This window comes from Macaca thibetana, chromosome 15 (assembly GCF_024542745.1).
Source record: "Macaca thibetana thibetana isolate TM-01 chromosome 15, ASM2454274v1, whole genome shotgun sequence".
NCBI classification, from domain to species: Eukaryota; Metazoa; Chordata; class Mammalia; order Primates; family Cercopithecidae; genus Macaca; species Macaca thibetana.
The window spans coordinates 69,072,218-69,095,507 of record NC_065592.1 but is presented as its reverse complement, the minus strand read 5'-3'; positions in this window follow the sequence as shown (position 1 = coordinate 69,095,507).

The window sequence follows — 23,290 nt, the reverse complement described above, 5'->3', positions numbered from 1 at the left end:
TAAGGTTAAAAATCAATTATATGACTCTACTAAGAAGCAAGAAAAAATGAGAACTGTGGGAAAAATGAGCGAAATATAATTTAGCTATTTTCCTACGAATAGAAAATTGGTTCAGTCATCACATATCATGTCTGTATATCTGTGTCCTGGCTACCAAATATTCACTTCACACTTTCCCAAGCAAGACTAAGACAAAGTCTCATTGAGTTACTCTGTCCTACCAAAACACAGGATCTCCATGTGTCCTGGAATCCTTCCCATGTGGTTTGTGATTTAGATGTAGTTTCTCTGGGTCTTGTAATCTACAGACCAAAGAGAAATGTTACCTCCTCACATGCCCCTCACATATATTACATACTATTTAAGTTTTTAAAAACTCATGTGAAAAGAAAAGAATGTAAGACATAACTAAATGGTCTGTGGCAATGTGAAATTCTCTCTGAATCAGACATTATGAATATTTCCAATGCATATGGAGAGAGTAAGAAATTCAATGACTCATAATTATAGAAGTTGAGGACTTGAATTCTTTAGGCTGGAGTGTTAGTTTTTATTGACAACATAATTATTTTAAAAGCAATTTACTAGGCTTCTGGTCTATTTGCTACCAGCTAGTCTCACTTGGTAGTTATTAGGTCTTTCTTAATACAGTCTTCAAATCCTTTTACTCTTTGCTTTGATTTCTCCTTTCTCCTCTCTCCTTCTCTTTCCTCTCTCCTCCCTTCCCCTATTTTTCAACTTAATGGCGGCTTTCTTGAGGGTCTCAGGCTTTTTTTTAAAAAAAGACTGATATTAGGATGGTGGAAAAGTAATTGAAGTTTCAGACCATGAATTTTAAATCATTATAAATAGGCTCAAACACGTTTTTTATTCATCAAAATAGGAGCCATTACAATCAACACATCTTTGCCAATTAGAAATAAGTTTCCTTATTCCTGTAGCATAAAAATCCATGCTTCAGGATTTGATGCACTCTTGGAAAGCATTTTCTGAATTCTGCTTGTTGTGGAAACATTTTCCCTGCAAAAAGTTGTCAAGATGCTTAAAAAAGTGGTAGTCTGTTGGAGAGGGGTCAGGTGAATATGTCTAATTAAGCAAAACTTTGTAGCCCAATTCATTCACCTTTTGAGGTGTTGGTTGTACAAGATGTGGTCCGGCATTGGTATGGAAAAGAATTAGGCCCTTTCTGTTGACCATTGCCAGCTGCAGGCATTGCAGTTTTTGGTGCATCTCATCAATTTGCTGAATGTGCTTCTCAAATGTAATGGTTTAGCCGGGATTCAGAAAGCTGTAGTGGATCAGACTGGCAGCAGACCACCAAACAGTGACCATGACCTTTTTTGGTGCAAGTTTAGCTTTGGAGAGTGCTTTGGAGCTTCTTCTCAGTCCATCGACTGAGCTAGTTGTCACTGGCTGTCGTATAAAGTTCACTTTTTGTCACATGTCACAATCCAATCAAGAAATGGTTCATTGTTGCATAGAATAAGATGACACTTCAAAACAACTATTTTTTTTTCTCATTTTCGCTCAGCTCATGAGACACTCACTTATCAAGCTTCTTCACCTTTCCAATTTGCTTCAAATACCAAATGACCATAGAATGGTCCACACTCAGTTATTCAGCCCCTTCTCATGTAGTTGTAGGAGAATCAGCTTTGATAATTGATCTCAATTGGTCATTGTCAATGGCGGGCCACTACGCTCCTTATCTTCAAGGCTCTCATCTCCTTTGCAAAACTTCTTGAACCACCAGTGCACATTAGTTATCAGTTCCTGGGCCAAAGGCGTTGTTAATGTTGTGAGTTATCTAAGCTGCTTTACTACCCATTTTGAACTTAAATAAGAAAATCGCTCAAATTTGCTTTTAGCCTAACATCATTTCCATAGTCTAAAATAAATACAAAATAAACAGCAAGTAATATCATTGACAACAACAACAACAACAAATAAAGGAGAAGTGCACATTAAAATGGTTTATAACATAACCACATTTATTTAAGAATGTATTGCAATATCAAATGGCAAATTTCAACAATGCAAAAATTATAATTACTTTTGAACCAACCCATAATACCATTTCAATTACTGGTTCTAAATGTACCTTTTTGGCTTGAAGAATTTCTCAATCTACCCTCTACCTACTCTTTGAGATCTAAAAGAAGTTAGTTTCACTATTCTCTCAAGGTGGCAACTTCTGGGCTTCATCTATTCCGTTGCAACTGGTCAATTCTCTCCTGAACACATCTCTATCTTCTACTATTTTGCAAAATGCAGTTTAGAGTAACCAGTAGCTCACATTTTGACTCTTTGCTTCCAGTTCTCCTATCTAGATCTGCCAATTATTTGATAGGTACATGGCATGCCTTTAATATTTCAAAAGGAAAATATCAAATGTGTTTCCACTGCAGTACATTCCTGTCTCCAGCAAAATTCCCTTGCCATCCAACTGCCAATCCAATGATATTCATAGCCTTTCCTTATTTTTGCTACCACCCTCTATACTGCACTGATCAGGGTAAGTAATTCCACCTATTGCATAAAATAGAACACAAAATGCTCTAATTTAACAGAATAAATATGCTCGTAATTAAAGTTAGGGTGGTAAGTGCTTTCTGTTCTAGGCCTATTTGAGGACATAGGCCGAAAAGTGGTCCTGCCATTCATTGGAGCCTTTAAGTTATCTACTGAATCTTCTACATCTATGGCTGACAAGAACAAAGACAGATTTTGAGACTCACAGAAGAAGTTTTAGAGGTCAGAACTAAAAGTAGAAAACACCACTATCAGCAACATTTCATTTGGTAGCTCTGGTGACATATCTCCTGCTTGGCAAGAAAATGCAAAATTCCTGAATGCTGAAAAGCATATTGAAATGTTGAGATAAATGCATACTATTATCTCTATCTCATGATAGGGTGTAGAACTAGATATGTAGGGTGTCTTTAAAGTTTGAGATTTCTGATCTGGGGTTTAACTTTTTTGTTGTTGTTGTTGCTTTATCCTCTAGCAAAAGCCACTGTTGTCCACCAAAAAAAAAAAAAAAAAAAAAAAAAAAAAAAAAAAAACAAAAACAAAAACAAACAAACAAACAAAAAAACAAAAAACAAAAAACAAAAAACCCATAGTATGAAGTACCTAATATTGTTACCTTTGTATGTAATTCTAAGTCCTAAGTCACCCAGACTGTGTCTAGCTCTTAAGCAGCCTTCTTGTGAACATGTGTTGGGTTATGATTTACTCTAGTTGTGTTTCATAGTCATCTGAACTTGCCTATTTTCTATCTATAATAGTAATTTTCTATGTCAACTTGACTGGGGAGGGGGCATGGTATGCCCAGATATTTGGTCAAGCATTATTCTGGATGCTTCTGTGAGGGTGTTTTGAATTAAATAATATTTAAATAGACTGAGGAAAGCAGTTTACTCTTTCTAGTACAGGTGGCCCTCATTCAATCAATTGAAGGCATGACTAGAGCAAAAGGCTGACTCTTATCTGAGAAAGAGGGAATTTCTCCTAAGTGATAGCCTTTGAGGTGAGACATGTTTCTTTCCTGCCTTTAAACTTGAACTGAAACATCAGCTCTTTCTAAATCTCTGGCTGCTGGCCTACAGGGTAAAATTTATATAATTAACACTGGATGGTAGAAGACAGAAACAAATGGATAAAAACCAAAAGACACATTAATGAAATGTTTACAACAACAAAAACAAAAGTAGTGATAGAACATTAACATATATAACTAGTAGTATTTTTTATCATGTTGCCTAGAAGCACATCGCATTATCACATTAATTTATTCTTTCTGTCTTTCTCTGTCTTTTTCTTTCTTTGCCTGTCTGCACGTAGTAAACACTCTGTCTGCAAGGGAGAGCCAAGTAATTTATCCAAAATTGCCAGTAACTTGGTGACTAACAATGTTTATTTCAAAGGTGAAATCTTACTAGTTTCACCTGGCTGGAAACTCAAAACCCATGATCTAGACTGCTGTATCAGTAAGGTATGGGCTACTTTGATCTTTATTTGCCTGATAATTTTAACCAACAGCCAAAAGATTCCCAACTTGGGAAGAGGAAGGATTAATAAAATTATGCTTAAAAGTTTTGGTGAATTGTTTATGAATCTGGAAAGGTAACTGAGAAATAATGAGAAGGTGCAGCTTTTCATGCAGACTTAATCCGAAAATCATATGGGTATTGCTCTTCGGCATTGTGCCCTATGGTGGCCAAATTGCACAATCGTGAACTCTGTAATTCCTCACTAACAGGATACAAAAATTGTGATGATAGAATCACTTTGGCCTGTTTTTCTCTGTTCAAGTAGAATTTCATTTTACTCGTGCATTTCAAAGTCAGTTATGTTTCTTTTCCCCCATTACTATAGCATTATTGTAAATGTTAGAAACATATCCGAGTTTGTTGGAGACCTAGTGGAAAAATTCAAAATACATAGAAAGATGGTGAGGGAATGGGGGTGAGTGAATTCTACATACTAATATTAATAAAGGGAAGATAGTGTGAATGGATGATGAATAATCAAAGAGGTAAACTATACTAGATATTAGAGGTTGATTTATTTATTATTCACTCCCAGTAATTTCTCACATGATTTCCTCAACTATGGAAGTTGGAACACTAGATATTCAATTGCCAAGTTTTTTGTGCTGCTGGACATATGTACATGACACCTTTTGGAAAAATGAAACAGAAGCCAAAATATGGTGGAATTTCTTGGGAAATTTTGCTTTGCTATCACATGGAACACTCCTGTCTTTCTTCTCTTTGTTCTGGCCTATAATGTGAACATGAAGTTAGACATGTGGAAGCTATGTTGCACTCATGAATCCTCAAGCATGAAGAAACCTGTTGACACTGTGGGATAGACATTAATAAATACAGCCTGTTTCCTGATGACATTCTTGATTGTTTAACTAGGTCTGGGCTTCTCATTCTTGAAGTTCTTTTTAATGAGATGTTGTTTAATTCATATTTGTTAAAGACAATGTTATACGAAATAAATGTTTGTGAAGATGTGAAAAAAGAACGCAGAACGTTTTGTTATTTAACCCATACATACGCTGGAGAAAATATTGATCCTTGAACAAAGCCTGGGAACTTGGTCATTGGAATGATCCTTACGTTATTGATTAATGCTGCTATGTATGCCACAGCACTAGGGCATGCAGTAGTAATTTGTCTGGAAAATTTAGCAACAGTTATTATTTAAATATGATATCTGGCTTGGGGTCTTGTGTTTTGGATGTTATTGCTTGTAATGTAACAGGAACATGCCTATATAACCCGTCCTCTATCAAAGCCTCAGGTTCTGAGACTTAAAGTGGCTTATCTGGGTAGGCATTTCTCGTGTGCCCCTTTAGTTTTCTGTTTGAGTGCATCCTCTGCAGCACTGAAAGAGAAGGACTTGGGAGTCTGCACTTGACTTCTCTGGACCTTGCCAATGCATATATTTTTCTATTGTTTTACTCTATAACCTTTGCTGAAATAAAATTTAGCCATGAGTTTTACATGCTATTGAGTCCTGTAAGTCCTTCTGGTGAATCATTTAATTTGAGGGTAATCATGGAAAGCCCAAAGAACTGGTGATTGCAGACACATCCATTGCTAACAAATCAACTTTTTTTTTTTCCAGAAAATTCTCAACTAGTGTGTTATTGAACTGATTTAGTTTGAGTGATTTTCCCAGACATAAATGTTCCATAAAATGTGTTTATTTGAATAGGTTCTGCCAGTTAGAATAGTTACAGTAATATCTATTTGAATCATAATTGGTAATTAAATTGAAATACTGATAATTTCAACAGAATTAAATTTTTTTAGTTTAAAAAGTAAGTATAATTTTTAAAAATATTATAATAAAATAAAGGCATATTTCTGATTTAATATCTAGTGCAGAGGCAGAAACTACTACTAGATACAAAACTATTGGAACAAAGTATGCACCAAATATTACAACGAATGGCAGTTACACTTTGCAGTAGGAGAGTAAAACAAAAAGCTGTTAATTGTGTAATGAAAGATTTTTAAATAATACAGTGAACATGAAGAGAACTTTCCCATAAATAAGTAATGAATTTGAGAAAGTTTTATCTAAACAATCAAAAGACAATATCTGATATTAATCATTTGAAATCAAAACTAAGTAACTACCAAAAAGTTTTAAACAATTTTTAATCTGAGCTTGTAAATTCAGCAAACTATAAAACAGCTTGGATTTTTTCAAAGAGTAAGAAACAAAGAATTTATAAGTAATGATTATTTCTGTTATTAAAATTTTGTTAGAAAATCATGAAGAAAAAAATAAAAAAAAATTGTTAAGTGAAAGATCTTCATGTAAACCACCAAATAATTGTTTTTAAAATAGAGAATCTTTATAACAATACTAATATTCATAGAAGACCTTTCAAATCATATTAAAGATGAATTTATTCAAATTTTGAAGAATTTTTAAGTACTTTAGTTTTAGGTGAGTGTTGCAATATAAGAGACACTGTAAAATTACTACTTTTGACTTTTGTCTGAAAGGACTTGCAAACTTGCAAATAAGTATTTTATTGAATTCATCAACAATAATATTGAACCCTTCCCAGACACGTTTTAGTTTATGTACACCTATCAAAGAATATCAGCTAGACTGAAAAAAAAAGTTGTTGTACCAATGCACTGCACTCCAGCTGTATTAGGTAATAATCTGTATTGATTAATACTTTAAAACAATAGATTGATTTTTCTCTTATTGGTTTGCCCCACTCTGTTAAATAATTGAAAATATTTGTGCTCAGTTTTCTTAAGCACATTTTGTGGAAAGTGTCACAGACACAGTTGTTAAAAATCATTCAATACTGAATAATTTATGAAACTGATGTAATAATTAGATGGCAATAAGTTTGATGAATTTAGTTCTGTTTCAATGCTTATTGGTTGTTTGGTGAAATAATTTTATAGAGATTTACCTTACTCTTAATTAAAATTCAAGAGAACCTTAACACAAAAGGCATACTTGGCCAAAAAAAAAAAAAAAATCTTTCATAAAAGCCAACAAATGGCCTTTGCATTTTTGATTTGAATTTTCTCACAAGTGTTGCACTGCAAATGAAAGAACTCAGTTTACAGCCACCAGGAAAAAAAAAAAAAGCACTTATTTGTGACCTAGTTAACTATGTTCAAGGATTTGTATTGGAATTGAATTTTAACACAATACAAACAATGTTAATTTTAGACATTTATCATACATTAATCAATATTGAGAAGATTTTAATTTTTATTAACAGTTATGTAAATTGGCTTGAAAAATTGAAAAATTGAAGAAAATGTTTTTGATATTGATAAATTTATAGCCACTATTCTATTTATCACATCTTTGAATCTGATATTAATAGTACTGAATTTACACAAAGATTAGTTAATTAACTTGGGAATATGTAATTTTCAAAACTGGTGTTTTTGCTTAAAAGCAAAATAAATTATTCTCAACTAGATGAACTAGTTGTGTTACTGTGGAATCAAATATTAAATGAAAATATTCTTTGGATCTTTAGTTCAGCTATTGGAAAATTTTAGGTCTGCAAAATCCTTGGTATGTTGTAAGTCTATTTTTTCTACCATGACTTTTATGAAAGCTAAAAACAGATAAATTTTTTGAGAATAAAGTGTAGCTACTATATATTTAATATGAAAAGAAATGGAAAATATCTCATTGTTAATATACATTTGTTATATTTAAAATTATATTTTGAATATGTTGTGCTACACAAAATATATTAATTTCACATTTTAAAATTTTTAATGTGTGTCTATAAATTTTAAATTACATATCTCACATTATATGTCTATTGGAAAACACTGATCTGCATAATTTAATTTGTTTCAAACATACTATTTAAAACAATGACTGAAATCATTCAAGTTTTTATTTTTATTTTTTTTTATTTGTCCTTACATAATCTAAGGTATCTAAAATATTGTCAATTCATGCAGAAGTTCATTATGGATCTGCCACCCAGTATTTATTTAAACTTGTTTTTAAAAATATACTGATTTTAATTATATCTTTCCTTCAATCTTCTCTCCATATATTCACTAGCTAATTGACAAAATACTTGATACATACAAATACATCACTTTCAAACTTAAAGGAACCCCTTCTTCTCTATTACATTAGTAGCTGGTGATAAATTGTCCCATTAATTAATTAGCTAATATGCCATTAATTTTTTATAGTCTTTAATGTTATATCTTATTTTAATGTTTGGGCCAATCCTTACCAATTAAGTATGTAATATATTGAAAATATTGTGTTATATTTTTTCTAAACTTCAACATACCTCCAAGTAAAAACTCTGTTCCTTCACCGGACACAAAAGTAAATTACAAAACAAAAATTAGGACAATTATGAAGTCCTCCATAGCATTATAGGACATTAGTATCTAATACTGTTTGCACTCTGCTATTTATCTTGTACATCTAAGAACGATAATCTCAAAATGAGGGTTTGAGCAGTTCCATAACTGCCATTTCCCTGGAGAGAAAACACCTGCAATGATAAGGAACAAAGAAAGTTTAAACTCCACCAGTGACTCAGTGTGTTGTCCTTTTGTAGATCTGAGTCAGTTATAATGGATTGAATTTTTCCTCTTAATGAAACTTCTGCCAGGGACTCAAGGATATATTCAGTTGCTATAAACAGTTCCAATGATATAAGGAGAGAGAAAATAAATATCCCAAATGCAACATTAATACTTTTTAACTTATTATGGCTAACATCTGAAATACAGATGCTAAGTTAGTAACTACAGCAAGAGTATTGTGTGGACAGTAACCTTGGTCATCAGCTATAATGGAAAGTCAGAATGATGATGTCATATCATAGTGTCTTCATCAAGGGACTTGAAAACTAACAATTTGCTAGATGCAACTGATGAATTTCAGTTTCAGACAGGGAATCTTTATTTCCTAATTGAATTCAAATTGATGTTTTTAGCAAATGATATTTTTGTGTCAGTGATTAAGATTCGGAAAGGCTCCCCAAAAGTAAAGAGCAAACATAATAAACAACTTAGGTACTACTATATTTTAACACAATAGTTTCCTTCTGAGTGCATTTCACTGAAAATTGCTTAATTACTTGGATCAATTTAACAGCTAGTCATTATGAGGCCATACATAGCCTATGACATAAAAGTTATCTTCTCTTGCCATTTGTCTACTCTGACACTTTTCCCCTTCTTCCATGCCTCAGTTTCAGAAGACAAGTACTGTACACATAACTGACAGAATACAAAGGAAATTTATTTTGTAGCTTTCTTAGAGGTTGAGAATATTCTAAAAAAATGGATTAACATTTGGAAACATAGGCTATGGTTTCCGTTGTAAGCTACAAAAGAAGTTTATGATATCTGTCAATTAATCCTTCAGCACTCTAGGCACTGTGAATCTTTACTGACAGACATTTTGGAAAACTAATAAAACCAAATAAAATCTAATTGGATCTCTTTAAGACCAAGATACAATTAAAGGAGAAAGTCACAAGTTTTGTTAAATCAAATCTCCTGAGTGTGAAGAGCAGAATTTAATCCATGTTGTAAGAATGAATAAGAGTAAATACAAAATTGGTATGATGATTTTAGAATTGTACTGGTAATCGAGGCAGACTGAGGCAGAATGAAAATAGTTAAATTGTCTCCTAGTGCTGTAGGGGTTGGGAATTCTGTGACAGTCTTCAAACCAATTTAAATACGACCTATGAAATATCAATAATATGCAACAGTGAGGTAACAAGGTCTAAAAATTAATATGACATTAAGATATTAGCTGATCTTTTAATTAAAAATAAAATATTCCTCTGTTGCTTCTATGGAGTCCGTTATCATAGTAATGTCTTGATCAATGGTGCAAATATAGTGAACAAACTGAGTTTACAATTCACAATAGAAATGAGAGTGTTAATTTGGTGCCATCAGCTTACTGTATTAATTTGGCCTGGATATTTTCCTCCTTTGGTTATTCTTCTTTTTTTGTTGTTGTTGTTTGTTCATTTGTTTGTTTTTTTGAGAAGGAGTCTTGCTCTGTTACCCAGGCTGGAGTGCAGTGGGGCAATCTTGGCTCACTGCAACCTCCACCTCCTGGGTTCAGGCAATTCTCCTTAGGTTATTCTATCAAAATCTTGAAGCGGAGTTACATAAAACAGCAAGTTTATGATGTGAACAGATGTCAAGACAGTGTTTACTATGATAACCAAGAAAATAAAGTCTTTGTAAGACTAACAATAAACCACTGGAACATCTACCTGTAAGGGGTTGGAAAACTGATTCTGTCTTTCTGTAGCTGACTAGAATATCCAACATATTCAGGAAAACAATTCTTTTCATACCTGTTACATCAAACAATAATTGTTCAACTCTATGCACCCTAATGAACAACTCTTGGAACAAACAAAGAGAGGAGGAGGGCAAGGACAAACATACATGGAATTGCATTACTTCTCTGTCTGATAACCTATTATTTTTATTGTAATTGCAGTACAAAGAAGAAAAAACATGACCCACTTCACTTTACTGCAAAATTTAAATCAGTGTGCCCTCACAACCAATTCTGTTTGTACATACTTGGGAAGAGAAGAGATCAGCTAATGTAACAGAATACTTTGCAACATATGTTTTTGGAAAAATTATTCATTTAACAATGTTTAATTGAATACCCAGTTCCCTTTGGGTACTGACTGTTCTAGCTGCTTGTAATATATATAAGCAAATAAAATGATCCAAGTATACTGTACTTGAAAAGCTTACACATTAGTGAAGAGTGGAAAGACCATAAAGCTACAATACAGTCATACATTGCATAACAATAGAGCTATGTTCTAAGAAATGTGTCATTGGTTGATTTTGTCATTGTAGGTAACATCACAGAGGCTGTTCACAAACCAAGCAGGTATAATGTACTAAACGCCTAGGCTCTATGGTATAGCCTATTGCTCCTAGTCTGCAAGCCTGTACAGCCTGTTACTGTACCGAATAGTGTAGGCAATAGTAACACAATGGTATTGTGTATCTAAATATATCTAAATATAGAAAAGGTATAGTAAAACTATGGTATAAAAGAAAAAAAATGGTAATCTGTATAGGGCACACTATGAATAAGCTTGAGGTCTGGAAGTTGCTCTGGGTAAGTCATTAAGTAAGTGGTGAGTGAATGTGAGGGACCAGGACAGTACTATACACAACTATTGACTTTATAAACACTGTACAATTAGGTAACACTAATTTATAAATACGTTTTTCTTTATTAATAAATTTACTTTAGCTTACTATAACTTTGTAAATTTTTAATGTTTTAAATGTCTTGACTCTCGTAAAAACAGTTTAAACACACATTGTATAGCTGTACAAAAATACATATTTTTCTTTATATCCTTACAAGCTTTTTCTCCTTTAAAAACAAAACAAACAAACAAAAAAAACTAAGACACACACACACACCTTAGGACATGCCTAAACAAGGTAAAGATCATCAGTATCGCTGTCTTCCATCTTCTACACTTGTTCCACTAGAAGGTCTTCAGAGACAGTACAAGGAATGAAGCTCTCATCTCCTATGATAACAGTACCTTCTTCTGGAATACCTCCTGAAGGATCTGCCTGGTGCTATTTTATAGTTAATTGTTTTTAATATAAGTAATATATTTAAGTAATATAAAATTACTTTAAAGTAATGATAAAAAGTATCATGTTATAGAAGCATAAACCAGTAACACAGCCATTTGCTATCAAGTATTATATACTCTACATAATTGTATGTGTTATACTTTTATACAACTGGCAGCACAATAGGTCTATTTACATCAGCATCACCACAAACACATGAATAATGCATTGTGCTATGACCTTATGACAGCTACAATGCAACTAGGCCATAGGAATTTTTCAGCTCTATTATAATCTTATGGGGCCACCATCATATATGTGGTATGTCATTGACTGAAATGCCATTATGCAGTTTATGACTGAAAATAATTGACATTATGGTCTAGTTTGAGATGAAAACAAGTAACAAGGACAATTTAGAATGTAAACCAAAAATAAAATTCTAAGCCCTCCCAACCACCTGAATGGACCCCTCCTCTTAGCCAAGCACATTCCAAAGTTAACCTGAAAAACTGGTTCAGGCTATGATGGAAAGGAGGGGTTGGACATGCCTCATTATACCCTCCTCCTCTTGGAATTTAGGCACAACTCGCCAACATTAACATTAAAACAGAAACTTTAAGACTGACAAAACAGACTCTTTGTAGCAATAAGATACCAACATGACAGACAGCAGGCCCTGAAAGAAACTGAAGTATTTTACCCATGTCGACATAAAGAGTCACATTTTGTAAAATATTTGAAGACACTTACTCTGAGCCAAATATGAGTGATCATGGTCCATGACACAGCACTCAGGAGGTCCTGAGAACCTGTGCCCAAGGTGGTCTGGGTGCAGCTTGGTTTCATACATTTTAAGAAGGCATGAGACATTAGTCAAATACATTTAAGAAATACATTGGTTTGGTCCTGAAACACGGGAAAACTCAAAGCTGGGGGACTTCCAGGCTATAGGTAAACTTAAACATTTTCTGGTTGACAGTTGGTTGAGTTTATACAAATTCACGGGATCCATAGAAAGGTAATGTTCAGGTTAAGATAAAAAGATTGTGGAGACCAAGTTTATTTTGAACACTTACCGTGACAATTGATGACAAATGTTTTCTACTAAGATCTTTAAGGGGTGCTAGATTTTAGTTAGTCTCTTTAGGATTGGGAAAGCCTAGTAGAAAAAGATCTACTTATTTATTTTAATAGAGATTCTTTACAGATGCGAATTTTCCCCCACAAAGGACAGCTTTGCAGCGCCACTTCAAGATATGGCAAAGAAACATGTTTTGGGGTAGTAAAATATTTTTATTTTCTTCCTTGTCCTGTAATGTTATGCCAGAGTCAGGTTAGAAAGTAAATCATGATACATAGAATTAAATAAAACCCATCTGATGAGAATTTATGGTTTGTAGGGTATGATTCCCCAGACCACTTAAAGACAGGAATTTGGGCAAAACAAACAAACAAAAAACAACAACAAAAAACAGAGCTTAATCCTCACTCTCAAATATATGTCTTGACATATTTTGAAATGGTCCTACAAAGAAAACAATGAAACAAAAATAAAATCCAGAAACCCCAAGTGCCCTAATTTTTCAGAAATTTGTACTCTCGATATTTTCTGACAGCACAAGATAAATAAGAGAATTTCAATATTTATTTGTGTGGTATCTTTCAAAAAATTTTAAAGAGAATATTGTCCATAAGTGTAATGTTCCTTTACAATAATTTCTTTCCTTTTTCCTTTCTTCCCTCCTTCCTTCCTCCCTCCCTCCTTCCTTCCATCTTTCCCTCTCACTTTCCTTCTTTCTTCTTTTTCCTTCCTTCCTTCCCTTCCTTCCTCCTTCTTTCCATTTCTTTCTTTCTTCTTTACAGATACTTTTTAATCCTCTGTAGCCTCTTCAGAAAAATTTACTAGAGAAAACATTTAAACATTCTAATTTGTAGCCTTCCAGATTTTTCGTAACTTCTTCCAACATTTCCATTTAGAAGTTATTTTCTTTTCAATATTTAGACACAGTTAATCTGACTTTAAAAACTGTTATGAGTCTCTCCACTTGCTGTATTCCCCAAAACAAAGAATATCATGAGATTCATGCAACAAACGAGAATTCTCGTACTATTGCAAAGACTCTGATGCTGTTTCTCCTCCGTTGCTCCCATTTTGCATTATAAAAAAACTCAGACAAAATAACTCTGATCACAATTCAAGTATCACCTCCAGACAGATTTCTATATGGTAATCTCTGAAAATACGGGTTCAATTTGTTTACCCTTTGATCTCTTCATTGGTTTTATCCTCCTGCCTAGTACTAATTCACGAGGACAGAAAACACCTTAGAATTTGTGTGAATATTAGCAATTTGGACTCAAATTTATCTGTCTTTACCTAAGAATTCCGTATGTCTTTCTCTAACCTCACCACCTTTATCTATCCCAACTCCACAACTGCCATGCTGCAGACTTGCTCTGGCAACAACTGTTCCACTGTTTACACCTCCATTTCCTCCCAGGACCTATAAGGCCTTTTGCGTTGTACCTATAAGACCATGTTAGAAATTAGATCTCTCTCCTCATAATGCCTACCCCATTAAATCATACACGTGTTATAACTGACCATATCCTACCCAAATAATGTATGAAACATCCTTGTATATCAGAACCCACACAGAACATTACTACATACGTACATATTAGTTGGGTGAAAAGAAAAAAAAATATTTATCAAGATTTCTACATGAAAGTGAATTCCAATAAAACAGAACTGACCACAAGAGGTACAATTTAGGCTACTGTTAAAAGATATAACTTTTACCATGAAGCATTATATTTCCTTTAATTTTAAAATTATAAAAAGCTAAATATTATTTTAAAGAAATATTTTTTTTTTTTAAATCATTTTTCTTGTTTTCCGGTTCCAATCTTCACACTCTGGGACTTCGATGCGGCCCAGGATTTCCACCATTTTATCTAAAATGCTAGGTCTTGGCAATGCCAAGGACGTGCAAAGATGGTAAACCATTCCTCCACAAAACCACAGGTCCCCCGCGAGCCAGGCGCTGGTAAAGGGTAACCACGTAGGAGGCCCAATCCCCGCGCGCTTCTCAAGGTCCCCGGCTTTCCGCCCCTGCGCCCGACGACGGCGTCCTCTACGCGACCCTCTCTCAGGCACCTCCTCTGAAAACGGCCAAGCCACAGGTGCCTCCCAGCTGAGGCCCCGCAGGGCCTGTCCTCCCTTCTCCCCACCCGTAGAGGCGCCGCGCCTTGGTCATGCGCTTCCCGCCCGCACTAGCGGCGCAGCCATGAGGGGCGGGCCTCAACTCACCGTGGCCAATAAGGACTGTTGGCGCGGTGACTGCGACGGAGCAAACAGACGAGCGGGCTGCAGCTCTGGCAGGGCCATGTGGCGGTAGTGGCGGCAGACAGGACAGAGCCCGGGCAGGAGAGGCATAGCACGTCAGGTGAGACAAAGACAGGCGTGGCCAACGAGACACCACAAGTGAGGTGAGACCAAGTGGTGCCAGCTCCAGGGCTGGTGTGGCAAATGGTTTGTGCAGACGCTCCAACCACGAGGGGGCGCTCTGCCTTCGCCCCTGCCCCGACCCTTCTGCCCAGCTCCCCCTGCTCTGCCCCGCCTCTTCTGCTCAGCGTCTCCTTCCCATCCCTGCCCCTTCTGCTCCGCACCTCCTGCTCTGGCCTGCCTTTTCCAGTCAGCGCCCCCTGCAACCTCCCAGCCTTATTCACCTCAGTTTCCACCCACATGGCCTACCCACTAAAAAACTCTCTTGCCACCTTCCCCTGGGCCCCAACCCCACCCCACACAAAGTCTCTCTTTTCTCCTGGTTAAGGTGAGGGACTTGGCACCCCTACTCCTTCCCTTTGTCTTCCTCTTTACCTATACTTTATATGCCTCTCAACATGCCCTGGCATTGGCAGAGTTTATAGCTCACTGTTCTCTAATGCAAATTAAATCTTCCGTTAAATGTCTATAGGTTAATTCTTAACACTGAAAACCGAAAACAAGTTTTTGTAGTCTGCTGATGATATAAAAAATATTCATGGCAGGGTCTATCATTAGAACAGCATGGGAAAGATCTGCCGCCCTGATTCAATTACCTCCCACCAGATGCCTCACACAACACGTGGGAATTCAAGATGAGATTTGGGTGGGGACACAGCCAAACCATATCACATGGCTAGCACTTTTTACTAAATACAGTTTGAACACAGTTTTAACACACTGTTTTCTCATAGTATGCCTATGAATTATCTGAAATCATTTTAACACAAATAAATGGTGTTATACTCTTACTAAGTTAGACCTATAAGTAGTATATAGCTAATGAGGTTTATACTTACTAAATTTTATTTAATGTGTACAACTGGAACTACTGGTTGACTTTTAAGCAAGGTGATCTTTTATAACTTGTGTATTCCATTTCACTATTTATATTAATATCTTTCCTTTTAAAAGTAAATATATCCATTAAACATTCTTAACGTTGGTTGAAGATGATCCTATTCAATCAGCAATTACATGAACATTGAAGCAAAGCCTCTGGGTGTTGCATAATTGAGAATAAAACCATGGATTCCCAATTTAAAAAATCGGAGGATGAAACAGCAGTAATTTAAAAAGTTCTAATTCAAAGTAAGTTTATGTATTTGTATATAATAACCATTAAAAGTTACATTTTTATTTAAAATAAATTTCATCTGTCATTTCGTCTTAGTATAATTAAGATAGTCCTATTTCTGGCCAAAGGAAATAAAGAGAAACTTTAGATTTTTATGCAGATAGAGAGTGAACTGGTAGGGAAAAATAACAGGTTATAGTAATAATTTCCAATATAATTATAGGAAGATAGTGGTGCTTAGTGCCTCCACCAACATCAAACTATATATTTAATCTTCTGATTTTTGTTTAATCAACTTTAGCAATATGTTCATGCTTAGTTACAGAACCTTAATGAGTAACTTCTAATTTCACCCTATCTATCCTGTTCTAATTTATCTAATACTCTCCATTTTACTAATTTTGAATTATCCACATCAATTCATATCATAAGGAAAATATTTTCCCATTTTGCAACATAAGAAATTATTACAAACCTTTTCCAAAACAAGACAGGTACTATTTACTGGGTTACTTACACAATCAGGATTACCTAATGTCAGGTTGCATTATTATTATTATTATTATTATTATTATTATTATTGTTATCATCATTTTGAGATGGAGTTTCACTCTTGTTGCCCAGGCTGGACAGGCTGGACAAGCTGGAGTGCAACGGTACAGTCTCGGCTCGTTGCAACTTCTGCCTCCCGAGTTCAAGAGATTCTAGTGCCTCAGTCTCCTGAGTAGCTGGGATTACAGGCGTGCACCACCACACCCAGCTAATTTTTGTATTTTTAGTAGAGATGGAGTTTCACCATGTTGGCCAGGCTTGTCTCGAACTCCTGACTTCAGGTAATCTGCCCGCCTTGGCCTCCAGAAGTGCTGGGTTTACAGGCATGAGCCACAGTACCTGGCTGGTTGCATTATTTTTATAGTGACATATTTATAGTGAACGAAGAAGACACATTTGGACAACACAGAATCTATTGGACAGTACATATAGGACACATAGAGGACAGAAAAAGCATAAAAATCTTTTAATCTGTAATGCCTATAAGAAAACAACATGAAATGAAAACTCAGGTATGAGATGAAAACTGAAATAGAGAAGCATGGTAGGCATCTTTCTTTCCCTTGGCCTGAGTGTCTTCATTTCTAAAATTGAGAGCCAGGAGAAAACGGCTATTTTTTTTTTTCGAACAGAAGTTACATGCCAAAAGAGTCTGTGAGATAACACAGATACAATGTAATCAAATAATGTCAGCTGAGGAAATAGTAATTTTGTGAGCTTTCATATCAAAATAAAGGTCATGCACTCAAATGATGGTACAATCAGAAGGATTTCTGAACATTTACTGGTTAAGCAGCCTTCCTACACTTGGCTCTCCTTTATAGGAATCCTAAGATGCTGTCATAAACAAATATTACAGTAAGAAATAAAGAAAGAGACAACAAAAACTGTGTAATCACAGATTTTAGGATTAGTCGGGGTTCACTATCACAACTAGAAAGATTTTCTAGTCATGGCCGGGCGCGGTGGCTCAAGCCTGTAATCCCAGCACTTTGGGAGGCCGAGATGGGCGGATCACGAGGTCAGGAGATCGAGACCATCCTGGCTAACACGTTGAAACCCCGTCTCTACTCAAAAAAATACAAAAAACTAGCTGGGTGATGTGGCGGGCGCCTGTAGTACCAGCTACTCGGGAGGCTAAGGCAGGAGAATGGCATAAACCCGGGAGACGGAGCTTGCAATGAGCTGAGATCCGGCCACTGCACTCCAGCCTGGGCGACAGAGCCAGACTCGGTCTCAAAAAAAAAAAAAAAAAAAAAAAAAAAAAAAAAAAAAAAAAAAAGATTTTCTAGTCTGGAATACTGCCATATTTTAGGAGCCCTGAGAGTCACTCTCTGAGATGGATATTAAGTTGGTTAAGAAGTACGCTTGGAATCAATACCTGGGCAAGGAAATGGGAAAGAAGCAGGAGGGAGGAAGAAAAGTCAAGCTATTATCCAGACCCAACAAAAGTCTCACCTAACTTGGTGAGAAGTTCAGTAGCTTGAATAGCCCCATAGCCCTTCAGGGTCATCCTAAAATTGGATTGGATGGCCCAGAACTTATGTTTCAACATCAACCAATTATTAAATATGGGCTTCTGCAAACACACACACACACACACACACACACACACACACACACAGTCATAGGCCAGGCAACTCTCTAAGAGCTGAGGCAATCCCTGAAGAGCAGTTTGTCTTCTGACAGCATTCTCGGCAGAAGGGTAGTAAGTCCTTCATTGAATGGAAAACTGGGGAGCCCATAATAGTAACTGCTATAGTCTATCTGTTGCAGCATTCTGATTTACTTCTTTGTGCACACCCTGGGAACAGCCTTTCCAGAATTACAGTAGACCTCTACTTTTGAGGGAATTTAAAAAGGAAGATTCAAGGAGTACTCTACACTCCCCAAATGCAGCAGCTGGTGTGAGGATGCAAATGATTCTCATTGTTTCTCAACTACTATTGTGTATTTTATATTTTCAATCTCCTCTAGCACCCCTACTAATCATGGTGATTTATCTGGTCTTTGGCTCGTGGAATCCCAAGCTGACTCATCATGACTCTGATTGACAAGAGTTTCTTCTCTGTGTTTATTGTCACAATTGAACAAAACCATTGCAATAAATGGTCTCTCAAACATATAATTAACAGCACAGTTAATTACCAGTGCCATTTTTCTTTCTCTAGGTTATCTTAAATCAACACCAGTGATAATGTTAACAATTGGTTTGCTGCTTTAAGCTGAGTGCTATATGTGCTCCCCTACTCCTCAATGATAACCTAAAGCCAAGTGATCAAGGTCCACAACATGATCTTATTGCTTTATCGAACAAGTTTTGTAGTCTATGATCTGCAAGAAGGTGACTCTGAAGTAGAGTTGGACATGCAAATTGCTTACTAGTAAGGGCATTTGAGATCAATATCTATGGAAGGGCAAGGAAAGACGAAAACTAGGCAGAAGCTCAACTGTGCTGCAAGCTCAACAGCACCTTTACTAATCCTGCCAAAATGGCTCTTAAGAGTTTGTCCTGTATTTGGTTCATTATAGTCAGTACTTTTTTTTTTTTTTTTTTTTTTTTTTTGAGATGAGGTCCTTCTCTGTTGCCAAGCTGGAGTACAGTGGTGTGACCTCAGCTCACTGCAACCTCCACCTCCCAGGTTGAAGTGATTCTTCTGCCTCAGCCTCCCAAGTAGCTGGGACTCCAGGCACCCACCACCATGCCTGGCTAATTTTTTTAATACTATTTTTGTATTTTTAGGAGAGATGAGATTTCACCATATTGGCCAGGCTGGTCTTGAACCCGTTATAGTCGGTACTTTATACTTCCGTTTGATAGTTGTTAGAAGTGAGCCAGCCTGGGAAACAGCACTACCTTGAGCCAGGCTGAGGCAATCTTTGAAGATCCTTCAGAGATTAAGGTTTTCTTCCATCAGTATTATTTAATAGTTGGTGTCACAAGTCCCTCATTGAAGAGGAACCTATGTGGTACATTGCAGAATCCAACAGTTGTCATTAGTAGTAATAGCCCCATATTCAGACATATGATATTAAAATTTTAAATCCTTTGTTCATTAATTAAGAAGCTTCAGATAATATACAAGTTTATCTGAGTTTGGAAACAGTCTTAACCCTGGGAGTTTAAAAGCTTCCATGATTGGAAAATAAAATAAAAAATATTTAAATTGCCCCTTTCACATATAGTTGACATTTAGCAGGTAGCAGGTTAATTGGTAGATTAATAAGATGATTAAGTAGTTAGTTAACATAATTAGTAGGTTTGGGTTGCCCTTCATTAGATATAAGAGTGACTAAAATGGAGTACCTGTCATGGAATTGGCTTAGAGAGGAGGAAGAGAGTTTTAAAATGTATGAACCAATGCATAGGATGTAGTTATAAGTTCTATGGAGAAAAGAGTAACACCAGAAAATAAACAAATGAATAAATATTTGATGGACTCCTCATAAATATGTTCTAACTTTATACAAACGTTTTAAGAGTAACAGTAATTTTCATTTCATTGCTGAGAAAAATAAGACCAAAAAAGCAAATAAATTGCTTGAAAATCACACGTTTAAGTGGTAAAGCCAACATTCAAACCAAAATAACCTGGACTTTAACAACCTAGCTCTTATATCTGCATTTCCATGTATGTTGCAGCATTATTCACAATATCCAAGGCATGGGATCAGACTAAGTGGCCATCAGCTGATGAATGATGAAATAAAATGTGATGTAAATACATAAGGAAATACTATTTAGCCCTAGAAAGAAGAAAATTACATCATTTGCAGCAACGTAGATGAACCCGGAGGACACCATGCTAAGTGAAAGTGGCCAAGCAAAGGCAAATAAATACTGCATGATCTCACTTGTATTCTAATATGGTTTGTCTCTGTTCCACACCCAAATCTCTTCTCAAATTCTAATCCCCACTTGCTGAGGGAGGGACATGGTGGGAGATGATTGGAACGTGGGGGCAGTCTCTCCCATACTGTGCTGGTGATAATGAGTTTTCATGAGACCTGGTGGTTTTAAAGTGTGGCATTTCTCCCCTCACACTCTCTCTCTCCTGCTACCATGTGAAGAAGGTCCTTGTTTCCCCTCACCTTCTGCCACAGCCATGCAGAATGTGAGTCAATTAAACCTTTTTTTTTTTTTTTTGTAAATTATCCAGTCTCAAGTTGTTCTTTATAGCAGTGTGAAAACAAACTAATACAAAAAAGAAAAAAAATAGTACTAGAAGTTGGTATTGCTTTAAAGATACCTGAAAATGTGGAAGTGACTTTGGAACTAGGAAATGAGAAATTGGGAAGGTTTGGAAGGCTCAGAAGAAGACAGATGAGGAAAAATTTGAAACTTCCTAGAGACTTGTTGAATGGTTGTGACCAAAATGCTGATAGTGATGTAGACAATGAACTCCAGGTTGGCGTGGTCTTGGATGGAGATGAGGAACTTGTTGGGAACTGGAGTAAAGGTAACTCTTGATATGCTTTAGCAAAGAGAGTGACAGCATTTTTCCCCTCCTGTAGGGATGTATGGAACTTTGAACTTGAGAGAGATTATTTAAGGTATCTGGCAGAAGAAATTTTTAAGCAACAAAGCATTCAAGATGTAACCTGGCTTTTTCTGAAAATATATAGTCATATACATTCACAAACAGGTGACTTGAAATTGGAACTTATGTTTAAAAGGGAAGCAGAGCATAAAAGTTTGGAAAATTTGCAGCGTGATCATGCAGTAGAAAAGAAGAACCCATTTTCTGGGAAGAAATTCAAGCTGGCTGCAGAAATATGCATAAGTAATGAGAAGCCAAATGTTAATATCCAAGACAATAGGGAAAATGTCTCCAGGGCATTTCATAGTTCTTGACAGCAGCCCCTCTGGTCACAGACCCAGAGGCTTGGGAGGCAAAAATGGTTTTGTGCGCCAGGCCCATAGCCCTGCCATTCTGTGCAGCCTTGGGACATGGCACCCTGCATCCCAGCTGCTCCAGCTGCACCCATGGCTAACGGGTCAAGGTGCAGCTCAGGCCATTACTTCAGAGGGTGCAAGCCCCAAGACTTGGTGGCTTCCATGTGGTGTTGGTCCTGCAGGTGTACAGAAGACAACAGTTGAGCTTTGAACACCTCTGTCTAGATTTCAGAGGTGTATGGAAATGCCTGGATATCCAGGCAAAAGTCTGCTGCAGGGGTGGAGCACTCATGGAGAATATCTGCTTGGGTAACACAGAGGGAAAATGTGGTAATGTGGGATTGGAGTCCCCACACAAAGTTCCTACTGGGTCACTGCCTAGTGGAGCTATGAGAAGTGGGCTACCATCCTCCAGCTCTAGAATGATAGATGCACTGACAGCTTGTACCATGCACCTGGCAAACCACAGATACTCAACACCAGCCCATAAAGGAGCTGCCCAAAGTCTTGGGAGTCCACCCCTTGCATCAGTATGCTCTGCATGTGAGACATGGAGTCAAAAGATATCATTTTGGAGCTTTAGGATTTAATGGTTACCCTGCCAGGTTTCAGAGTTGCATGTGGTCCCTGACCCCTTTGTTTTGGACAATTTTTCCCATTTCGAATGGGAACATTTGTCCGTTGCCCTTACCCCTATTGTATTTTGGAAGTAACTAACTTGATTTTGGTTTTACAGGCTCATAGGTGGAAGGGACTTGCCTTGTCCAGATGAGACTTTGGATGTGGACTTTTGAGTTAATGCTGAAATAAGACTTTGGGGTAGGGTTGGGAAGACATGATTGATTTTTCTTTTTCTTTTTTTTGGGGGGGTGTGTGGGGGAGACAGAGTCTCGCTGTGTCACCCAGGCTGGAATGCAGTGGTGTGATCTCAGCTCACTGCAACCTCAGCTTCCCAGGTTCAAGTGATTCTCCTGCCTCAGCCTCTCGAGTAGCTGGAATTCCGAGTAGCTGGAATTAGCCTGGCTAATTTTTGTATTTTTAGTAGAGACAGGATTTCACCGTGTTGGACAGGCTGGTCTCGATGACATAACTTATTTTGAAATGTGAAAAAGAACATTAGATTTGGGAGAGGCTGGGGTGGAATTGTATGGTTTGGCTCTGCACCAAAATCTCATCTTGAATTGTAATCCCTGCATGGTCAGGGAGGGACCTGTTGGGAGGCGACTGGATCATGGGGGCAGTTTCCCCTGTGCTGTTCTTCTGATAGTGAGTGAGCTCTCACAAGAGCTGATGGTTTTAAAATGTGGCAGTTTCCCCCTTGCACCCTCTCTCCTGTCACCATGTGAAGAAGGTAGTTGTTTCCCCTTCACGTTCTACTATGATTTTAAGTATCCTGATGCCTACCTAGCCATATGGAGCCATGAGGCAATTAAACCTATTTTCTTTATAAATTACCCAGTCTCACATAGTTTTTCTTAGCATTGTGAAACTGGACTAATCCATATGCATAATTTAAAAAGTTGAACTCATAGAAGTAGAGAGTAAAATGGCATTTA